The sequence below is a fragment of the Heterocephalus glaber genome, unplaced genomic scaffold (assembly GCF_053883595.1).
Source record: "Heterocephalus glaber isolate CG9 unplaced genomic scaffold, H.glaber_assembly_v1.0 deba00001687, whole genome shotgun sequence".
Taxonomy (NCBI): domain Eukaryota; kingdom Metazoa; phylum Chordata; class Mammalia; order Rodentia; family Bathyergidae; genus Heterocephalus; species Heterocephalus glaber.
In genome coordinates this window covers 15,981,724-15,992,688 of record NW_028258412.1, presented here as the reverse complement: position 1 = coordinate 15,992,688, position 10,965 = coordinate 15,981,724, and positions in this window count along the sequence as shown.

Sequence of the window (10,965 nt, the reverse complement as noted above, 5' to 3'; positions counted from 1 at the left end):
CGCGCGCGCACTAGGACGCCCGCTTTGCCCCGCCCACCGCGCTCGGGCGTGGCCAAGGATCGTCCCGCCTACGCTATGGACACCCCTGGGCCAGCGCTGGCGAAGAAATCACAGCGCTGTTGGCTTGGGAGGCGGCTTCGGGCGATGCCTCTGCTCTAGACAATAGCAATGTTTATTTATTTATTTATTTTGGTGGTATTGGGACTAAACCCACAGCCTTCACACCTGTCCCATTTTGATATTTTTTGAGAGAGCATCTTGCTAAATTGCTCATTGACCAAGCTAGGTTTGAACTTGCAATCCTTCTGCCTCAGCCTTCCACAGTGATAGGATTCCAGTACAGGCTTTACAGGTGTGTGCCACCACGTCAGGTTAGTAGCATCGATTTTTTTTTTTTTTTTTTTTTTTTTGGTACCGGGGGTCGAACTGTGGACCTTGCGCTTACGAGGTAGGCAGCGGAACCACTGAGCTAAATCTCCGGCCCCAGTAACCAAAATTAATTAAGTTTTTTAATTGACAAAAATTGTGCATATTCTCATGTATGCAGAACGCTCCTATTCAGTAGCTCATCAGAGCTCCCCCAAAATCATAGGAACTGGCATTCTCCGAAAATAACAAACAGATGGGCAAAGCGAGGCTTGGAAGGTTAGAAAACTAGATTCTAAACCAGACCCACTTGACTTCTGCTTGACCATGCTCTTAGCCATATGCTGTAAAAATAAATAATAGGGGCTGGGGATTTAGCTCAGTGGCACTGCACCTGCCTTGCAAGCGCAAGGTCCTGAGTTCGATCCCCAGTACCAAAAACAAAAAACGAAATCCAACAATCCTGAGCAGGTCATGTACCAGGCACCCAGCTTGTTTCTCAAGAACCTTTTGCTGTGGTGCTCTGTGATAGTGGGGGAGTCAAAGTCCCTGATCTATGTCTGGCTTTGGGCAGATAGAGGGGGGTGGAGAGCAGTCCTGTAACCATTTTGTCATTGTCAACAGCCCTTCCTAGCTCCCCACAGTAGGTAGCCTAGTGTACAGAAAAGGAAAATAAAGTTCCCAAAGGTGAGACTGGTTCAGAGTCATGAGGACAACAACCTGGATTTGAACCCAGGGAGCAGGAAATGGCTGGGTATTTTCAGTGCATCAGAACAGTACTGTATCGGTACAGTTCAGTGGCAAGCCTTGTGCTGTGTGCCCTGGGTGTGAACTTGAGATCCACTTGCCTCAGCCTCCCAGACTGCCGAGATAAAAGGCTTGAGGTTACCTCACCTGCCCAGCTAGGCTTGTGCTTTTCCTCTGATACTATAGATTTACAAATTCTGCAGACTTCCACCTCCAAGGAAATAGCAGGATTAAGTGGATACCATATCTCCAAACTTCAAATGGTTTCCATGCTAACCTAGCCCACCAATGGGTAACATGGTAGTAGGAATACACATCATGGGTCATCATCTTGAGGACACCCCCAAGGCTATATAACCACTCAACTCCCGACCATAATGTGCCTTTCTCTTGATGGCCTGCACTTCCTTCCTGCCTCAGACCTCAGACCTCCTTAGGCCTCCCATCTTGTACCTTGCCATGTTCTTGACGAATCAAGAGCAGACTCCCTGAGTGGGGCTGAGTTGAGGGTCTGCATCTCCTCTTGGGCAGGACCTCCTTGGACCCCCTGCCATGATGCTCGCATCCCACAAGAGGTCAGCTTCCAAACAGGGGGAGACAGAGGCTGCAGCAAAGTCGTGCCCCGCTACCCCAAATCAGGATGCTCCTAGAGAGTGGAACTAGTACAGTGACTCTCAGCCAGGCCAGGTGAGGTGACGCAAGCCTGTCATCCCAGCACTTGGTAGGCCAAGGCAGGAGGATTGCTGTGAGTTGGAGGCCAGCTTGAGCTACACAGTGGCATCCTGTCTCAATCTCCCACCCCCACCCAAAGAAAGACTGTCAGCCTTGATGGTGCCTGGGCCCGGATAAACAGTTTCCAGCATCTCCAAGATGACCTCGAAGCTGGCAAGTGGATCAGTGAGCTCTTCTTAGAGCCTCTGTAGCTTTCTTATCAGTAACCTTGGGGAGGGCCCCCCCCATTCTTCCTGGGTCCTGATCAAAGATGGGGAAAAAAGGAAAGCCGTCACCTCCCTGAGAAATGCCCTCCGTTACTGTAGAAAACAAGGGAAAGTGGGGATTTTTTTGTTTTGTTTTCCTGATATTGGGGACTGAAGCCAGAGCCTTCACACTGAGCCATATCCACAACCTTTTTTTTTTTAAATCCTTTATTTTGGGATAGAGCCTTACTAATTTGCCCAGGCTGGCCTTGAACTTGCAATCCTCCAGCCTCACCCTCTCAGAATGTTGGGATTACAGGTGTGTGCCATGACACCTGACTAGAAAGGGAAGCTTTATTACTGAATAAGCATTAAACTACACTACAAAACACATCACATGTAATGTGCTGTGCAATCACAAAGGTAAACAGTAATCCTACTCTTTCATATGCAGCCAGGAACTACATTATAATCACGCTTTTAAGATTCGCGGTAACATCCTCAGGTAAGAGCCTTGACCCCTCTCTTTTGCTGTTCATTCTTTTCCAGTTCACCCCTGGATGGGTACCCACTGTGCTGGCCAATTGCCTATGCCTCAAGGAATAATGAAACTTCCCAAATCTTTGGGACATAGGTAGTCATGGCTTGGGACAAAGAGCAGGGCTAAACCCTCACAGTGACGTGGAAATAGGGATCCTGCCTTGCTTGATATTTACATTTCAAAGAGAGGGATACCAGACCCTTTAGAATAATGTTCCTGGGTCCAAATGCTGGCCAGAAGCTTATTTAGCCTTTGAAAACACTGGCAAAATGTAACATAGACATAAATGTAAAGTTGTTTGACTGCTGAAAGGAATGCACTGGCAGGTTCTATGATGTGAATAAATCTTGAAGACTTTATGTTAAGTGTCAGAAGCCAGATCCAAAACAGCAATATGGGATAGTCCCACTTAAAGGAGACATCTAGGATAGGCAAATTCATAGGGCCAGAATATCGGCTTGTGGTTATTAGCCAGTGTTACTTGCTTAATGGGCGTACATTTTCTATTTCAGGTGATGAAAATTTCTGGGACTAGTGGTGATGGTAACACAGCTATATGAATATCCTTAATGTCATTGCACTGTTCACTTAAAAATGGTTAAGCTTGTAAAGTTTCTATTCCACCTATTTTACCACAAGAAAAAAAATACAGGGCCCGGGATTTAGCTCAGTGGTTCCACCATCTGCCTTGCAAGCGCAAGGACCAGAGTTTGATCCCTGGTATCAAAAAAAAAAAAACAAACCCAAACATATAAAATGTATGTATAAGTCCACACACAAGGGACAGAGGATATACTGTATTTATAAACACATATTTTTTTTTTCAAGGAAATGCTTTAAGAAAAGTCGGGGGCCGGGGATTTAGCTCAGTGGTTCTGCCGCCTGCCTCAAAAGCGCAAGGACCCAAGTTTGATCCCTGGTACCAAAAAAAAAAAAAGCCAGGGCCTGTACAGTGCTTGCCTAGCACATGCAAGGGCCTGGAAACACACAGGATAGGAAATGACAGGACAGGACCAGAAAAGAAAGGGAAAAAGCAGAGAATAGGCTCTTTTTTTTTTTATACCCTGCAATATTCTTTTGCTGAACTGCTGTTTCTTGATTGTGCCCTGAGAGATGGTCCTCACCTTTAAAATCACCCAGCACAAGCTCAGATCTTCCCTGGCCCTGGCCTTCATTTTGGTGCTCTCTCTCTCTCGGTGCAGTGAGCAAATGGACATGTTTAGTTGGATTGCAGCTGTAACTTTGGTATCTTTGGCCATCTAGTTGAAGAGATCATTTTAACCTGCCTCCAAACCTTCAAGGGGGTCTCCTACGCTGACTGTAAACACAGACAGCCCTGTCTGTGGGCTCCACATCTGTGGCTCCAACCATCCAATAAACCAACCAATCACCCTTGTGGGGCTCAAAAGTATTTTCTTAAAAACTGTGTTTGTATTGAACATGTACAGACTTTTCTTATCATGAGTCCCAAGTCAATACAATGTGACAACTATGTACGTAGCATTTTCCTTGAATGAGATATTATAAGGACTCTAAAGATGATTTAAAGTATAGGGGGATGTGAGTAGGTTATATGCAAATACTATGCCATTTTATAAAAAGGATTCTGAATGTTTCTGAACTAGGCCTGTTTTGTCCACTGCACCAAATGAGACTTGCAAAAGAGAAAGAGTTTATTCACAAGGTAGCTACACAGGGAGACAGGGGACTGAGACTCAACTCCAGCTCTCAGAGGATGGGGCTTGCAGATATTTTTGGGATAAAGATAGCCAGGTGATTTAAGGCATGGGGACAGGTGATTGGAAATGACCTGATCACTGGTCTGTGTGTGCATAATCAATCTTCATGATCCTTCATGGGGCACTGGTTCAGAAAATGGGGTATTGGAGGCCAATCAGTCCTCCGATCTGCCTGGAGAGAGGTGCAGTGAGGACTAAAGAAAGAGAGACACACTTTCAAAGTACACGAGGGACTGGGAGGTCAATGCCAGAGTGGGCAAAGACAAAAACACTCCAAGCTAGCCACTATTTATTGGGTGCACACATTAATTGGAGGGAGTATCGGGTGACTTGGAGGGCCGTGGTAATTCTATATTGATGGGGATCTTGGATCGATGAGGATCTTATGTTGATGAGGACAGTGAGATGGGCAAAGCATTCTTACAATAATAGGTGGGATGAGATAGCAGGCTGAAAAGGAATTTGTCCTTCCCCTACATGAACCTTTCTCTTCCTTTATCACTACTCAGTTCTCAAGGAACCAGGATGTCTTCAGCTGATGTAATCTTGCCCTGGAGTGAGTGTCACAGCATCAGGGACCATTGAGGCCTCAGCTGTGACTGGAGGCACCTGGAGTTATGTTTCTGCATGCCACAGCCTGCTCATGAGCATGGACATTAGGCCTCAGTTCCAGCCCTAACCACAATTTAATTATGAAATGATTTCCCCCCCCAAATTATATAGAATGGCTCTTGACAACGGGGCCCTTAATGTGACCTGAAGGTGGAGTTTCGGGCCTCTTGATATTAGAAGGTTGCCCTTGGAACACCTGCAGGTCCACGTGAGGTTGGTGATCTGAACAAAAGCAGCCTTCAGGCCCCTGACAAGTAACCTAGGCAACCGCTATCATCATGACCCTCCTAGCAGAGGTGTTATCTACAGCAGAGCTCGTGGGAGACTAATAGTACATTGCTCAGCTGTGTGACCTTCAAAATTAGTGATTTTTAAAGTGGACAAAAAACAAGTCACTAAAAGCAGGCAAAGCTAGAGGGGTTTATTCCCAGCTCTCATGAGCACCTGCAGATTTTGTCATGCCAAGGGGCTGTGTGGGAACCAAGGCATGACTGTACACACATCCTTTCTTTCCTGGCCTACCTTCTCTCCAGCCAAGTCACTTTTCCTGGAGAACCTGCCCAGCTGCTCCTACTCAGCCTCTGCATTTCCACTCATCCACTGAAATGCAGCCCTGCTGCCTGCAGGCTGAGTGAGCATCTTCCACCCTGTGCTCTCGAGTCCCTGCCTCCCATTCGGTATGTGTCCCCAAATCATACATCATGCAGGGATTGATATCTTTGTCCACCATATGGGCAGGTCCAGGTTTCAAGTGGCCTGGAGCTTGTCCTGTCTGGAGGCCCCTGTTTTAGAAATGAATATGCAAAGATGAGTTCATCAGTAAACCTGAGAGCAATTTTATGGAATAAGAGAAGCAGGAGCCTTGTAGAGGTCTGTCTGGTGAGGGGTCCTGCAGGTAGACTTCATCAGCTCTGCGGCACATGCATCTCTTCCTGCAAGATGGTAAAGTAGAACCTCTGTCCAGTGTTCCTCAAATATCTATTGAATGAGTGGGGCATGGTGGTGCATGCCTTTAATCACAGATTCTTGTGAGGCTGATGCAGGAGGATTGCAGTTTCAAGGCCAGCCTAGGCAATTTAACAAGACCCCTTCTCAAAATAAAAAGGGCTGAGGATGTAGCTTAGTGGTTGCTGGGCTCAATCCCTAGTACCAAACACACATATGTATGTACATGTGCACACACACACGCTCTACTGAGACACTTTTCTGGACTAATTCCTTTAAGGGCTTGGCATAGCCCCCCACCTTCTACAAGTTCCTTTGGTGTCACCTCATTGCTGATACCTTCTCTTGTCAGTGTCAGTTCTGTTGCTTTTTCCTTTTTAAAAAAATTTGTTTTGTTTTTTGAGACAGGGTCTCACTATGTAATTTGGACTGGCCTTGAACTCACTATGTAGCCCAGGCTTGCCTCAAACTCGTGGTCATCCTCCTGCCTCAGCATCTGAAGTGCTGGGATTACAGGCGTGTGCCACCACTCCAGGCTTCCTTTTTTTTAAATCCCCACTAAAATCACTTACTTACCATTCTCTAACATATTTCTTTAAAAAGGGAGGGGGGAGAGAAAGAGAGTGAGAGAGCTCACTTATTATCAGTGTAAGGAGAGAGCTGTCTCTCTATTTTTTTTTTTTTTTTTTTTGGTACCGGGGATCGAACTCGGGTCCTTGCACTTGTGCAGCAGGCAACAAAACCACTGAACTAAATCCCTGGCCCTCTCCTTCTATTTTAATGTGAGTGCTTAAAGCTTGACACCTAGTAAGTCCCCATCATATTCCTACTGAATAAATGAATGAATGAATTCTGCAATACTGGGGGACTCTTTACCATGCCAAGGGGTGGACTGTGGTAGGCTGAACAGTGGCTCCCAAACACATCCATGTTCTAATCCCTAGAACCTGTTGAATGTGTAGCAAAAGGGGCTTTTTAAACATAATAAAATTGGGAATCAAGATAAAGAGATTATCCTGCGTTACTTGGGGGAACCCAATGTAATCACAGATGTCCTCATCAGAAGGGGCAGGAGGGTCTGAAGTTAAAGAGATCATGGGATGATGAGAAACAGGTTGGTGTGATGCTGGGCCATAAACCAAGGAATTCAGGCAGCTACCGGAAGCTGGAAAAAGCAAGGAAACACTTTCTGTCCAGACCAAAAACAATAATAAACCAATATGATTTAGTATTAGCTATGCATTGCTGCTGTAACTAATGAATGCAAACTTAATGGCTTAAAACAACAAAGTGATTATCTTACAGTGGTGAACATCAGAAATTCCCAGTGGATCCTCAGGGCTCTGTTTCTTTTGGAGGCTCTCAATGAAAACTTGCTCTTTGTTTTTTCCATCATGTGGAAGCCACCTGCATTCCTGGGCTCAGAGCCACTTCCCTCTAGCCTTGAGCAGTAATGCAGCATGTCAGGAAGATTTTTGTGGCTGTTACTCAGCATTATCATGGTAATAGGTAACTGATATACAAAGGCAGATAAAACACATCAATGTCCATACATGGAGCCACCTCTTGCAAAGCAAGATCTCCTATATGCCAAGTGACTGGTACAGACAGAAAGTACAGATGGAGGATGGAAGTGGATGCGTGAAAAAGGGGACATTTGAATCAAATCTTTAGCAGTAGAAATGAGCCTGGCAAAGAGAAGAGAGGTGTTCAAGGTAGGGGACAGAAGCAAATAAAAGCCATGTTTAGAACCTTGGTCAGCCTGGAAGGGAAGGTTTGGGTGGAGTAGGAACAGAAAAATGAGGGGGCTGCTGTGGCCAGATCATGTGATGAATGTCGGCCAAGGGCTTGGCTCTCTCTCCTCTGGTCCCTGGTGGTACAAATGCCTTTAACCCAAACCAGGATGGTGGGAAAGCGATGTTTCCCAAAGCACAGTCTGGGGGCAGAGTGTGCTTTTCAAAGAAGGCAAGGGCACTGCTTGGGAGGAAAAAGGGGCATGTGTCTCTCTGCCCATAGATTTTGCTTGCAGCTTTCTGCTGAAAACTGCATTTTCATCAGTGACTTTTCAAAACAAAACAGATTCAGTTACACACTGTGTAGTGTTTAGTGAATGTCATGGGTACTGGACTCTTGAGTTTTGGGGTGTCTCTGTGGCTTTCTGGTACTCAATTGTTGCTTTGCCTGGTTACATCCCTATGGGACAAAGAAGGAGAGGAAAAGATTTCATACCTTTGAAGATCCTAAGATTCTTGCATGCAGTAAATTAGAGAAGAGTTGCGACTGCCGGGCTTCCAATTTCAACTCTAGAGTTCCAGTGGAGAAAACCCAGATGGAGAGGGGGCAGGAGTCTCTGGTCTTTTATTCCCCCAACAATATAGTATTGCAAATATTTACACCCCTGGGGTCCCTGCTGGCAAGCTTGGTGCTACAAAGAATTTGAGTTTTTAAAAAATTCACTTTGCTTATTAAAATGCATGTCTTAGTCCTTCTGCTATTTGATGAATTGAGTCTTATTTTTCCCTAGAGACCATCAGCAAAGTGGTTTCCTTTGGGTGATGTGGGTTAAACACTCTATTGATCCACCCCGTTATAAATGGCTTCCCTGTTTTTGTTCTCTCTGCGATTTTGTGAAGGGTATGATGAAGAAACTAATAACTACGATTTTACTGTGTGAAGCCCCTGTGCTATATGGATCTGCAGGGACTTAAAAAGTCCTTTATTCCCCCCAACCCACCCACCCACCTATACTCATTTCCCACTCCTTTCTCATTTGATTTGTTCTTGGGAAGGTTCTGTTTTGATGTAAACCTGAATTTTTTTCCACCTGGTTGCCAGGCAACAGAAGCCACCCAGTTGGGAAGCATGTAATGTTAGATTGTCCCCAGCAGCCTCTGAGGCTGGACCTGCCAAAACTCCAGTGTGTGGGGGAATCACGTAGGCTGCTTAAGACTCGAGCGTCCAAGCCTTCTCGAGCCAGTGCTAGTGGGCAGGTGGGGGAGATGCCTAGGAATTGGCTCTTCAAAAGGAGCCCTTGTGACAGCAGGTGGTTACAGGTGCTTATGTGTCAAATAGCTTCAAGATGGGGCTACTGGAACTTCTAGAAAAGAAAAGAGCTGAGGAAACTGGAAGGCACCGAAGCTCGTCTGTTTACTTTCCTATTTCATTCTGTCTCATCCACTATCTCACTCTACTCCATCTTGTCCTATCTAGGGGTTGTAGTCAGGGTTTGCAAGGGAATAGATTTAATACAGAACACATAATTTATAGGGTTATTTTATAATATTCACCCAAAAAGACAAATGCAGAGGAGAACAAGAGATCTGTCCACATACTAGAGACCCGAAAAATCCAGCCAAGGGCCTGGATCCCATGGCAATGTCCCACACAAGTCCAGCTAAAGGCCTAGAGCCCACAGCAATGTCATGTGCAAGTCCATATAAAGGATTTGCACCAGGAAGGCCCAAAGGCCAGTGGTGGAAGCCAGAAAGCCTGTGCCAGCAAGGTGAAGGGTCTGTGCCACCAGGCTGAGGGATCTGCACTGGAGCCAAGAAGTGATGTTCAAGGTGAAGATCAGAGCTCCCCTGATGAGAACAGCAGACGTTCTCAGTGACAGCGAGGACCCCAGCTCCTCCAATGATGAGCCAAGTTTACATCAAGAAAACCAGCCATGACAAGCTTCTCCAAGAAAAGCAAAATCACCTGATCTTTCCCCTCCAGTTCTCTTTTTATGCTATTGCCAACAATCCTCAGGTGGGTCTTCCACAGCCAGAACCACATTGGTTTAGTTCACATGGGTGTTCTTAGTTGACCATTAGTTAATCCACCACACCAAGTATTGCACATAGTGACTCACTTAATCTTATTGCAAACCAATGAAGTCACGACATCCATAGTCCATTTTATGGTGAAGAAATGAAAGAACTGAGAGGGTAGCTTATCCAAAGTTGCACAGTTAGGAAGTAGAGGAGCTTGGATTTGAACCAAGATAGTCTGTCTGGGTTTTAGCAGCAGGGAGTGGCAGATAAGAATGCAAGTTCTTGGCCTGGACAGCTTGGATTCAAATCCCACCTCTAACATTTATTAACTGTTGGCCTTGCATGAGCTGTGTGATCTCTCTATGCATCAATGTCTTCATCTTTTTTCCCCTTTCTGTGCTAGGGATAGAACCCAGGGCCTTTGCACTGAGCTATATCTGTAGCCTTTTATTTTTTTTTTTTGAGACAGGCTCTATCTCACTAAGTTGCTAAGTTGCCCAGGCTGGATCTGAACATGCTCGAGATCCTCCTGCCTCAGCCTCCCAGAGTGAGCTACTATGCCTAGCTTAGTTTTGAAAGCCTTAATTTGGAGAGAATACAGTAATGCACTGAAATAACTCATTGGCATAGTGAGTGAAGAACTCAGAAAGTATGGCGGTCATTAAGTGACAGATGACTATAAATGACAACATGCCAAAGCACTCTTATGAAGACTGGCTTTTCATAACCATTAGCCATCATTTTCATTAGCTAATAAGTGTTTTGCAGGACAAAAAGGAATAGGGCAATGAGAAGAGTTCTTTGATTCTTGTTCTGTCCCTGACCTTCACAGTTGACCTTGGACATCATGAAGGTCAGGGATGGGGCTGAGGAGTTAGGAAGGATGTGTATGTGGGGGTTGATGCTAGGGAAGTTACCTTGTACTTTATTATTATTATTATTTTTTGCTATCGGGGATTGAAACTCGGGTCCTTGTGCTTGCAAGGCAGGCAGGTGGAACCACTAAGCTAAATCCCCAGCCTGCTACCTTGTACTTTAAAAAACAGTATCACCTGGGTGTGGCGGCACACACCTGTAACCCCTGCACTCTGGGAGGCTGAGGGAGGAGGAGTGCAAGTTTGAGCACAGCCTGGGCAATTTAGCAACTTAATAAGACCCTGTCTCAAAATCAGAAAAACAAAAAGGGACTGGCTCACTGTAAAGGCCCTGGGTTTAATCTTGAGTACTGAGAAAAAAAAAAAGCTGAATATCTAGTGGTTTGTGCTTTTTCTTTTTTTAAATTTTAATTTTTTTTTGGTACCGGGGATCAAACTCGGGTCCTTGCGCTTACGCAGCAGGTGGCG